Source organism: Hyperolius riggenbachi, chromosome 1 (genome assembly GCF_040937935.1).
Source record: "Hyperolius riggenbachi isolate aHypRig1 chromosome 1, aHypRig1.pri, whole genome shotgun sequence".
NCBI lineage: Eukaryota > Metazoa > Chordata > Amphibia > Anura > Hyperoliidae > Hyperolius > Hyperolius riggenbachi.
The window spans coordinates 469,203,137-469,216,385 of NC_090646.1; the positions used below are offsets into that span (position 1 = coordinate 469,203,137).

Sequence of the window (13,249 nt, forward strand, 5' to 3'; positions counted from 1 at the left end):
AGTCCCTTGCTGTCCTCCTGTGGCCTGCAGTTCAGCCGCAATCAGCCCCGGTAACTGGCTCAGTCGCGTCCGCTCTCGCCGTTTCTAGTACACTTCGAAGCACATCTGAAGTGAGAGGAATATGGAGGCTGACAAATGTATTTATTTTACATTATGTAAATTGCCTGGCTGTCCTGCTAATCTTCTGCTTATAATAGTTTTAGCCATAGTCCCCAATACAGCATGCAGATCAGGTGCTCTAACTTGAAGTCTGGCTAGATTAGCCATATGCTTGTTTCAGGTTTGTGAAGTAAACATGGCAGCCTCCATATCTCTTTCACATTAGATACTGTGGACCTCACTGACCACACTAGAGGGCATAAAAAAGATATGTTTAATTCAGCAGGATAAATGTAACATCGGGGAAACGGTAACAGCCCTGGAAGGGTGAATGAGGAGTATGTGCTGTAAGATTAAATGGGAGCAAAAATGTGATAAGAATACTCCCCAAATCTACTTCCAGTTTAGAAAGGCTGGGGGACTTTGAGAATAGACAGAAGAGAAAGATGTTACCCAAGCACCTGAGCTATAATTGGGAATGCTGGAAAATGTATGAAGTCTCCCTGTTTTCAACCTGTCGCAGCAGGCAGGTTGGGCTGATGTGGCTTGATAAATTGCAGAGTCATACGCTGGGTCAAGGGAATCATTTAATATTCTCCTTGTCCTTTCATTTACCATCAGAAACCATTGTGTGGGTTTCTTTAAACGGTTTCTGCCTAGAAAGAAGTGAAATGCTGAACACACTTGTAGATGGAGTTGCATTTTTTTTTAGCACCTAGCAGGATATTTATCATTTCTGTCACACAACAGAGAACAGAGCAGCATGTGATAGATTTCTGTTGATTTATAAATGGTCCTTCTCTGCTGCTGAGAAATAACATTCTGCTAAAATAAAGAGCTGTCCCTGTCCACTTGTTTGGAGTGTAAGACACAGCTCAACCATCACAAATACTTGTCTGTAGAATTAACAGCTTCAAAATATTGCCTGATTCCCATGCAGCCTGGCTTGATGAATCTCTCCATCTCTGCACAACTTCAGGGCCCTTTTACATATACCATGTTACGCCGCCATGCGGTACGCTCCCCCGCCGCAACTGCTGTGAAAGTCTATGGAGACTTTAATAGTTACCCAGTGCATCGCAACGTGCCGGTAGTAGTCAGATTATGCCTAACGCACGGATTATGCTGTAATGCAAGTCTATGGCAATGCAGTAAGCATAAATGACGGAGCGCAATGCGGTGTACATGCGCGGGCCGACGGGAATTCCGATGACTTACTTCCTGTCCAAAAGGGTGTATGTGACTGAACGGGGGCGGAAAGAGTGCGGGCCTATGCATAGGAGCCTGTTGGCACACTCCGCCGCAGAGTCATATGAACTATGGAATTGTGTGGTGCGCAAAGCCCATGGCAGGCTGCCATGCTATGGGACACTGCACAAGTGTAAAAGCAGCCTCATGCTTACTGATTGTATTGGTAATGCATTCCAGGTTGTAGATGGGAATCGGACACCTGCTTACATGATTTTAAAGCCCAAATCCGGCAGCAAGAATACTTGGAATGTGAACTGCTTACCTGTTAACACCATGAAATATCTTTTTTGGTTTACAAAATTATAAATAATAATTTTATTAAGGTTACCAAAATTATTTATCTTTTACCTAGTTCATACCTCCAGTTTACTAACACCATTAACCAATGGCTACTGAATTTACAACATTGGTGTCATCAAAGCTAGGCCAAAAAGCAAGCGCAAACCAGAGGCTTCTACTTCATTTTGGTGCAGGGTGAGCCGAATGACCGATCATCCGGCTGCGGATGACATTCCCGGCGGCGTTAAATACTATTCCAACTCTGAGTCGTAGCAACTTGGAGGGAGAAACTCAGGCGCTATGCACTGAGAAGAGTCATCCAAACCTGAGGGCTAAATTTCTAGAAAGCAGTGGGTCGGTTCCTTATTAGCCATAGTTCAGGAGCTTCATGTAGGAACCACTGTGAGACACATATGCAGCAGCCTGTATATCCAGCCACATTCATACCCTGAAGCTGTTAGCTGAGATCATGTGACCAGATCTCACAGGAAAAAGAAAAAGTATATCTGCTTTATTACAGCTGAAGTGTGTTTGCGATAGGTTATGTATTTACCTAGTGTGGTTGTTTTTTTTCTTTTTTGTTACTTAGCTGAATTTGAAGGGTACCAGTAGTCGGGGAGAAAAAAAAAGTTAGATATTTACCATTAAAAGTCCTGCTACTCCTCTACTCCTCTTAAACGCTTGCACACACATTTGAACCTTTTGCCCATGCCATGAAGTGATTAGTGCCAAAGATTGCTTTGGCCATGTTCCCTTCCATGTATGAGTGCAGCCGCAATGTACGGACCACACCTGCGCAGTAACATTGAGCTGCTCATGCAAGAGTGGCTCCACGCTACTGCACAGGCGCCAAGCCAATGGCCCCTGTGCAGTGTGGCCACACTAGTATAATGAAGGCAGCGCAGAGCACAAAAGATGAAGAGGCTCCGGCCAGTAGCGAAGGAGTTGTGGAGGATCGAGGAAGCTTCTGGAGCGGCTTCCCTCTACTGTGGTAAGTATATCCCTCGTATTTGTTTCTTTGATTATAGGTTTACTTTAAGCTTTAAAGGAGAACTTCAAAAAGTGGACTAACAATTGTTTACTCCTGTATCATTCTCGTTTTGAATTGTTGAAATTTGAGCAACAAAGCAGTATTTCACTGCACTCTCCTTTTTAATATTTTTAATCCAAGTCTGGATAGGGTTGCTTGGGCTAATTCCTCTTACCAGTTCACCATACCTTCCAATCCACATACAATAATAAATATAAGGAGGCTAGACACAGCTGGCGTAAGTTTGTGATTTAAAAGTGTATTAGATTGTGACATTAGACATTATGGGTACAAATCCCTTACTGCTACAGATTCTTCATCTAAAGGGTTAATACCTACAAATAATAATTTTTGTGATGAATTTTGTCTACTTACAAGTTTGAATCAGATGTGTGCTTCCTTTGAGATGTTGGTGCTTGTTACTCAAAAAAATGTACCTTCGTAAAGCCATTGTAAACCCAGAATTGGGAAAAAAAAGTACTTTCTTATAGCAATCAGGTATTCCAGTGGACAAGTGAATAGAAGCTTTGAAACAAAGTTGAATGTGATTGCCAAGCTGCAGTGCCGCTTTTTTTTTTCCTGTAGATTTAGCTTGTGGGTGGGTCAAACAGAAATGACCATGTGGCTCTTAAAGTACGAAGACCAATAGAAGCCAGACTACAGGAGAAAACGTGGTGAAGGTGGTGGCAAAGGGTGGTGACAGAGAGTGACGGGTAGAGCACAGAAATTATTTACACATTTGTTTCTTTATCTACATAGGTCACCGATCATCTCCGTTATATTCAGTTTTATTCACAAGAGTTGGGTAGGAGCATGCGTTAACCACTGTGTTAGCACAGCCTTCTATTATAGTTCACAGGAAAAATAAAAGACCCTACTTTGTGAACTGTAAGCCAGCAAACGCTTCCATGTGTTGTGCCCTTAAGTGATGACACTGACAAAGATCCAGCTACATTTACTCAATTCATTTTATAACAGTCAAGTGAATAATAACAGTTGAGAAAAGTTGGAACATTAAAATAAATCACTGAGATAAAGGATCACCTGTATGTGTCAGTACTGTGTGGAATCAACCTTTGCTCTAACTAAAGCCTTTATTCCATTGGGATACATTTCTTCCACCTTTGCAAATCTACTGTACTGTACATTGTGCAGCATTTGCCCACTCTGGAACTTTTCACTTTTCCGATCAGTTTGGGTAGGAACCATTGGTGGATTGCAATTTCAAGTCATTCCACAGATTTCTTAGTGGCGTGTTTGTCTGGCTTCTGTGTAGGCCACTCGAGGACATTAACCTTTCCTGCATTAAGGCCCATACACACGTCGGATTTGCGCGAACGACGGGTCGTTTGAACGTTCCGTCGTTCGCACGTTTCCGCATGAAATCCGGCGTGTGTACAGACTATCGTTCGGGAGATAAGACTGGTTACCAGCGATCCGCCCGGCGGATCGTTGGTAACCAGTCTTATCTCCCGAACGATAGTCTGTACACACGCCGGATTTCATGCGGAAACGTGCGAACGACGGAACGTTCAAACGACCCGTCGTTCGCGCAAATCCGACGTGTGTATGGGCCTTAAGCCACTTTGTGGTCAATTTTGCTGTGTGCTTCTGGTCATTGTTCTGTTGGAAGGTGCAATTCCTACTGACAACTTTCATGCAGAGGGCAGCATGTTTTAATCATGAATTTGATATTATTTTGCCCCTGTTGCAGAGAAACACCCCCCCCCTGCTTTCTGACAGACATGTTGTTGAGGCTAGAAAGTACAATTTTTATCTTCTCTGACCATAAGCCCTTTGCTAGAACCTACCATGAAAATTCTGAGGCCAAACTGTAGAAATTCAGTTGAGACTAAATGTTTCTCAAACAAGTCACATTTGTGGAACCAGACCAGACCTTAAAGAAGAACATTTTACCCAAGCCAATACCCCATTTCCCACCAAAAATCTTCCTTTTCTGAAATAGATTATCCAGGACTTCTGTATGGCTGATGGCTCTGACAGTTTCCTGTCTGTAAACCTCACTGCATTGTGGGGAATAACTTCTGTTTCCAACTGCCAAGCAAGCAATATCTCTCTCTGTGCATGGAACACTCAGTAAACGAACATTCCACAGAGGTCACCTGACAGGACTAAAGATGTCACCACCTGTGATAAAGTGCAGAATGCAAGTTGGTGTGAGAAAAGATGTTATAATAGGCAAACACTGAGTAAATAATTTACTTGTGAATATGTTAAAATGTTAGCAATTTTATTCCCGACTTTATTTTCACTGCAGCTCCTCTTTAACAATATGTATTCTTCAAGAATTTAAGAACTTCAGTTTTTAGTTTAGCTAGGTTTTAGAACAGAAGGTATTTGCAAAGTTTACCCAAATTGCTTCACTTCAGCATAGCGGGTAGAAGATGTAAAACGAAAAACAAATCCTTTATGCTTCTCAGTGCAAAACGTGCAATGAGAACTGCTGGTTTGAACAACTATAGCTTTCTAATTTTATGAATCGCCACACATACCCGCCGTCACCGCCACACGTGACGGCAGAGTTCCTGTGAGCCGGTCAGGAGACGCTTTCATTGGCTCTTAACCCTGTCTTTCAATGTAAGCCAATGGGAGTTGCTTACATTGAAAGGCAGGGCCAGGAGCCAATGAAATCTGCTCCTGACCCGCTCACAGGGCTCTGCCGTCATAGAGACAGGCAGAGCGAGTGAGTTGCAGCGGGAGATGGCAGGATTCTGCGGCGGGATCGACGAAAATGGCTGATGTGCGCTTTGGCGGTGAGTTGGAATCTACGCCCTCGCAGCCAGATAGTCATCAAAACACGGCGTAGATTTCAACTATCATGGTCCTTAAGTAGTTAATTGAATTTATGTAGACTATTTAATAAGCTGTGAAACTATCTGCTTTGTTTTAGGTAAAGGCCACACTTGTGGCGTTTGACGTTACAAACGAGTGCTTGCATTGCCATTGAAAAGCATTATGTGCGATTTTGCATTCCACAAAATGGTTGCACTTTTCAATAAGTGTGGCCCCAGCGTTGTTGTGTTCTACATGAGCATAACCCTAACGTTGGTGAAAGCAGAGGAGCTTTTTCTACACAGTATTATTTTTGTGTAAAATACCACTGCTTTTTTATAATGTAAAATATTAGTAAGTTGTTTTTTTTTTTTTCTTTTTTCTTGCTGCATGGTATTAAAATTACGTTTTTTACAATTATCAAAGCACGTTTTTCTTTTAAATGTGTAACGGCTTTATACCCAGTCTCTTTAACTTGAGATCCTAATTCTACAAGTGCGAATTTTCTGGAAGCATTAATTGTTATGGATTTCCCCTGCTCGGCATGAGCTAACAGTTTTTATCCAGCTCTTCAGGATTGTAGTGCTCCCTTTCCTTGTAAGTTAGCTGTAATCTGCACTCGTTCAGCTAGGTCTATCTGAACAACTCTTATTTTATGTGTTCGGCTTTGTGCTCCGGGAGAGAAGTATCCGCGTCCCATATTTCACGTTAACAAAACAGAAGAGGTGCCTTCACGTGACACGCTATTGTCATTACATGGCACCAATTGATCTTTGTGGAAGAAGTTCCCAGAAATGGAATAGCTGTCTCGGTGATCTATCACTCCTCCATTGAGTGTAAATGGTGGAGACTTCCCATTCAGGAATTTGATGAATTCCTTGCCATCTTTCAACAATGTAGCTGCACTTAACCCGTGCACCCTTCTATCTTGTGCTAAGGGCAGAGTATCAGACATGCACAAGTAGAAGGCTGGTCCAGTTCTTTCTGCAGTGTGCATCTTGGTGTGCTCTGCAATTACCCAATCCCCTGATGACAGCTGCGCTAAGTGTGGATGCTGCCGGACAGGAATGTTAATGCCATCAGAGGGAATGGGCCGTCGCAGTGTGACGCCTCTGCAGCACTTAGCATTCAAACACACGGCCTGAGCCATCGACTTATCTCCTCCCGCTCACTCATCCATTCGACTTGCCTGACTAGCATACAGATAAGTTACACTGCACCTTTCTGCAGTTCCAGAATCGAACACAAGGGGCCACCATTTATTAACAATAAATAAACTTTATGCCTTTGTTTTGCTGAGAAGGAATTAATTATGGATGTGTTTAACTTGGTGCAGTAATGCAAAGTAACGTTACAGTTACAGTATTCCGTAGACAAGATTATTTTATTGTAGCCCGGTCATGTTTGGATGCAGCGAGGTTACTAGGGCATGGCTTTTACATTAGGATGTATTTAGATATACTAGGATCTTTTAGATAGTGGGATTTCTGTATCTTGTATCCACTGATAAAAAATAGAGGACAAAAAGTCATAAAGTTTCACTTGAATTTTTTTGTTCAGATTTTGAAGTCACTTTTAACCTCCAGTACCACTTCTGGAGAATGCCGCATAGTTGGCTAAGCTAAAAGACCTATCTTTAGATTTCCGATCTCTCAAACATTTCCTGTATTTATGGCACAGTGAGAATGGGACTGTAGCATTTTGTCTTTTCCTTCCTTCAGTTGGGATGAGGAATGGTATCACAATGAAGATCAATATTCTGTATAATAACAAACGTTTTTGCTGTGTGCTCATGTTATCATTTTCAGGATTATTTGTTGCCTTTGTTTTTTCAAGGTGAATCGGTTGGATTTTTTTTTTTGTAAGAACAAGGGAAAAAATAATTTGATCTCTAGGACCTTTTTATTTTTTGTCCAGAATTCAGAACAGTCTACCACTGCAGAATTAAAGTGTAACTCCAGTTACAGAAATCGACCATCCGTGCTTTCAATGTGGGCAGGCTTAACTCTCGTGCTGCCGTGGATGTCTTTAGGCGTTTTTATGTTTCCGCATCCATACGCCAAAAATGTCTAAAGGCACTTTAGTACATAACTATTTCCTCCTGCTACGAACGTGATTTGGCGCTTTTGTTTCCCCTTAATTCTGTGCCACGGACATCTGAAGGCAAGTATAAAGTTTTTGCTCAGTGACAGCTTTTTTTTACTGACTTGAGAAATATGCCAATTGTAAGTTCATGCAGAATTATGTAAATTTTACTGCAAATATGTGCAGCTTGAAAATGGACCATTTAAATGCTTTATAGGCAAAATTAGGCCATTTACATTTTAGATTTTCATAATAATTAACATAATTCTGTATGTTAATAATTAGCATCATTCATAATCATCTCAATTTGCACCTTAATGACATCCCTATTGTGTAGGGTTGCCGCGGTATACCGGTATGACGGGATACTGAGGTTTGAGGTAATCATACCATGCACAATCGCGGTTTACTGGTTTTTGGGGGGCAGGGTTGAAGTAGCACTGCGCGCACGAACAACGGCGGGGGTAAAAACTGACTTGCAGGGGCGGGTCCTGCGCGCGTGAATTACTTACGTCTTCCTCCTTCCTGTTTTTGCGTCCCAGTTCCCACCTACTAGTGGCTACACCTATCCCTGGCTACCTAAGCTGCGGCCTCCTATCCTGGCTACACCAATCCCTGGCTACCTATGCTGCGGCCACCTACTACTTGTCACACGCCCCCTGGTGGCCAGACCGCACAATGCCTTCCTATCGGTTTCAGCACACAGATTACCCAATCTCGTGGACGCAATAGGTGTTTGGAAATCGCTGGAATTTGGCTGCAGACAGACCAGAAGGAAGTGTGCGAACTATAAAACACTAAATATTAGGCTGCCACCATCTCTGTTTAAATGGGACAGAGAAGCCCACTGACTGGCTGACTTTAAGACCTGCAGATAAAAAAACAGTTAACAATACACTCTACTCTGGCTAATAACCTCACTTCTCTGTAGCGAATCTTCAGAAAGCTAGGATTCGTTCTGTGTGGCTGAATAGTAGTTGTAGCCAAAAGATAAATTACTTTCAGAAGTCTTTTATTTTTAAATGCAATATAAATAATTAATATATACAGAAAATCATTAAAATCAACAATTGTAGAGACAATAGTTGGGCAGTATAAAAATAAAAAGGAAGAGGTAAACGAATACTTAAGTTCAGGTGAAAATTTCCGCTTTGGATAAACACGTTAGTTCCTTTGTTTCCAGAGCAAAGTTCAAACAAGATGGCCGCTGCTCAGTCCTCAGAGCAGCAGCATGCTTTCGTAATAATGGAATATGGAGGACTGGGGAGGAGTCCCCGTGGAGTTCTTTTGAATGACCCACATTTTTGGGTGGGGTCTCAGGTTCAGCCCCAGGGGCTGGACAGGGTGCGGTTAACCTTCTGGGTGGGTTTTTTGTGTCCCCAAAATTATAACATTTTCATATTTCAGCTTCCGCCTCGCGCACACACTTAATCACAGATTCATATTCCTCAGAATATGACAATTCTTATGACATCAAACTTGATTAGGGTCACATGTTCTGGAACGAAGCCGCTGAATAGCTCGGGTTATGGGGGTGTCTGGGCAACCAATTTAATATCAAAATATTCACTAAACCCGGACCAGCGGAATTGTATCATTTTCATACCTCTCATATAAACGGTATTCCTTAAAAAAGCTAAAATCATATATTCCATGTATTCTCAATGTTGGTTTGCATGGCTCCAGCATGTCTGGTGTCACCAACTGGTATCCTTTCAAATAGCATGTTCACACTTAACTGTGATCTGCCTGTGAAGGGAAACCCTTGTTAATTAAACAAACATTGAGACAGTCAGAGACAAAAGGGGACTTCATGAAAAGAGCTCTGCTATCTAATGAGAGGCCAGATTCCCAAAGGAAGACTCCGGGTCGAAATAATGGTATAATACCGTATACCTTAATACCATCATACTGTGGTATTTTTTTTTTTTTTTAGATATACCGTGAATTTTCAGACTGTTGCAACCCTACTTTTGAGTAATGTGGTAAATGTAGATTTGGACAAGATAATTAAAGAAGTTCTGAGGTGAGAAAGAGTATATCGGTCTTGCACATACCTGTCCCCCTCATTCCATCCCAACGCCAACTGTTTCCTCGGTTCCACCCCGCGGGAACCATGAACCGTAAGATCTCCTCTTGCACAGGATGTGGGGCCTCACATACAGTGCTGTTAGCTCAGGAGGCCGCCCGGGGGCATGGCCACAGTGTCAAGGTCTGCATGCGCAGTGCGTATTTGTGACAATCTGTGCATGCCCAAAGAGATCTTATTCCTGTTCACAGGTCCTGACCCAAGGGGGTTGGAGCTTGGGCCACATTGCAGCTAAACTGAGTGGCATGAAGGGGACCCGAAAAAGCTGTTGGTGTCGGGATGGCATGAGGATGACCGGTATGCACAAGACCTATATACTTACTCACCTTGGAACTCCTTTAATAAACATAATTCTAACATTACTGGTACTGGCGTGTAGCTTAAAAAAAAAAATAGCTCTCAGCCTATGGGTTAAATTCTGTTGCCTATTGGCTGTAATTAATTTTGTTTGAGCCTCAATTCTGTATCCTAATGCTTCTTTACTGAAAAAGGCTGAACTCCCCATTACTTTGACCCTTCCAGGAATGACCTTATGGGTGGACTGGCACAGCAGGCTGAGAAAGGGAATCGCACTACATATGAGAAGTCAGAGAGTTGAAAGAGCTAATTCATGCACTTTAGACTGGTTTTGAAAACATGGGCACAGCTTGTATAACCTTGTATTGCAATTAAAAAAATGTATTTAAGCTTTAGTAATTCTGCAAAAAAATGTGTAGGGGTAACAAATCAGCCAGTTATTTTTAAGCTGTCATTACATTGAATGATTAGCACTATAGTTTATTATCTAATTTGAAGTTTTGTTTTTTTGCATTTTGCAGTAGAAGGCCACTAAGTGCTAACTTTTATGCCTGCAAGGTTATCTAAGATAATGTCATCAGAAAAACCTTAGTGCTTTAAGATGAGTATATGTGGGCACATTGGATCCACAGTGTACTTTTTGCTTTGGGCTTGGCCGAGTACAACTTTTGTAGGAGTTAAAGGGTCGTGTTTGTGCTGGTATTTAACTTTACTGAGCAGACATTTATGCGTTTTTTCCCAGTGTAGGGGAAAGTAAGTGCAATAGCAATCCACCTGGTTCAGCTGCATTTATCTGCACGGGAAAAAATTGCTGAACCGCATTGTTCCCTGCATGAAGTTTACCCAGAGTTGGGTAAGTCTGATGAATCTGTCGTAGTTGTGGTTTGTGTCTGTCTCTATCTTTCTTTGTGTGTTAAACTAAACCTTGCCAATGGCAAGCCTGCTGGTTTTAGCTTCCATTGATCAGACTTGGCTACTGACATTGCAGATAATTGTTTGCTGACACAGCGCTCTGTGGTGAGAATACTGCAGTGAATGAGGAAAGTCCTTTCCGAGTGTGACCTGACATTTTCCATAGACACACAAGGTTGTGAAGATCCAGCAGGGCAAATCATGAGACCATCGCACTGCAGTCATTTGTCGATTACTGCAGCATGTATCATTGTCTTTAATATTGATTGACCAACTGGTTCCATATTGGCAGGTTTGGCTTACCATAGTACTCTATGTCTATTGCTATCTTAAGTATTAGGAAAGCTTTCCATCCGAATGAATTAATCCTACTGAGAAGGGACAATAAGTTTCATTTTGCAGATGCTGAACTGAAAGTTCTAGACATTTCCTGCGTACATGTGCCTTTTGAGCAAGTGCCTTAATTTTCGGCATAGAAGACGCACTTTTCTCCTCCAAAAATGGTGAGAAAAGATACCTGCTTCTTATATGCCAAATACAGGAAGTCCCTGTAATGATCTGCTCGGCTGCCTGTGCAGGCAGGCAGCTTTTTGACCATTGTTTAGGTTTGCATGCTGCAGGACTCTGGAAAGGAGAGCTTCTGTCAGTTTTGCAGCTTGTGCTTGCTGAGGAATTTGCATACGTTGTCATGCAAATTGCCTGGCCACATTCATTGAAGGCGTGTACTATAAGTACTATGTGTTTCCCACAATGCTTCGCTGGTCATAAGGATTCAGTCCTGTGTAAACGCTCCTGGAGGAGTGTCAGCCTTACTCTCTGTTTGAAGATCAGCTTAGAGTAATTCCTGGAAAACTGCACTAGGCAGGTTTCCTTAGTGCAGTTAGGATTGCTTATCTGTTTGTTTGTTCTGTTGCGATTGTCCTGTCCCAGCGGTGGTCGACAGGAAATGGTTCTGATCTCTGTTCTTGGAGTATAGCTGGTGCAGCTGTTGCTACCAGCTATCTCTTCTGATCTGTTTCACTTGGATCGCACTAGCATCTTGCGCTAGCGCTGTGGATCCTTCTGTTCTGTCTCCTTGGATTGCGCTAGCCACTTTCCGATAGTGCTGTGGATCCTTCTGTTCTGCTACTCTGTACCTGGATCGCGCTAGCCACTTTCACTAGTGCTGTGGATCCTTCTGTTCTGCTACTCTGTCTGCCTAGCACTAGTGCTGTGGATCCTTCTGTTCTGTCTTCCTGGATCGCGCTAGCCACTTTCGCTAGTGCTGTGGATCCTATCTCTCGCTTGTCCCTGTTTTCGTGTGTCTGTCTTGTCTGCTACGAACGCTTGCTGGAGGCTCGGTGAGGTAACCGTTAAGCAAGCGCTCGCGTCCTCTGTTTCATGTTTGTCTGTCGATGGTTAGTTAGGCGTGCTTGTCTCTATTGTGCTTATCACGTGGAGACCGCGCATGAACGCGTGCACTGTTGCGAATGAGTGCGGTGTTCGCGTTCAGTTAGCGTTTGTTATTTTCCGTATCTCCTCATTGTATGATTTGCTGTGCCTTATCCTCGTATTCTGTTCTGATCTGCCTTGTGTCACTTTTGGCAATCGCCTTTCTTGTGGCTGCGTTTCTGTTTCGTATCTGCTGTTGTGTGTGCGCTGTCGCGGGGTGGCGACTAGATTGGCGCACACACATACAACCTGTCCCTTTTGCTCGTTCTCATTCGCAATCGCTTCCCTTGCGATTGCGTTCTGCGCTTCGTACAATTCCTGTCTGGCATTTGTGGAGGTACAGAGGATTGGTTCCTCTGCACCCCTCAGCGCCATCTGCCGACAGGCATTTCCCTCTACGGCGTAGCACCTTTTGCTGGGTTCCTGCAATTATACGCTTGTGGAGGATTTCCGCCGTATCAGCGCACGCGTTGTGCGCTGATCACGGAGAAAGTTCCACAATCGTTAGTCCCCAACTTACAAATCTCTGCCGATATGAACCACCGTGATGTGGGGGACTCCATGTTTTGTCCCCCTGTGTCCTCCTCCATTCCCCCCATGTCTCCTCTCCCCGTGCATAAATGTAAGTAGCAGCAGAGCGCAGATCACCCTATCCATCGGCAATCAGAGACCTCTCTTCTCCTTCACTGTTCGGCTAGTGCTGACTTCTACTGAAGCCTTGATGGAGAGGGTCTCTGATTGCAACTGGAGCCGTGGATGAGGTGAGGCGTGCTGATGCTACTTTCATTTATGCACAAGGAGCAGACACTAAGGGTGACAGAAGGTGACACAGGACAGAAGAGGACACAGCAACACACAAAGAGAACAAAGGAGTACACTGGGGGACAGAATACTAGCTAAACCTTTTGCAGGCATGCAATCTATTAGTTTTGTACTGGGGGACTCCTGAGGCGAGCGAGTGGCATGCCCGACACAGTGTCGGG

At 43.3% G+C, this 13,249-nt stretch overlaps 1 protein-coding gene across 12 annotated transcripts in view; it reads left to right on the forward strand.

Moving 5' to 3' along the window:
* NF2 (NF2, moesin-ezrin-radixin like (MERLIN) tumor suppressor) overlaps nt 1–13,249 on the forward strand; it is a 167,128-nt gene that overhangs the window by 62,239 nt on the left and 91,640 nt on the right. The gene's annotated exons all lie outside the window — the stretch shown is intronic.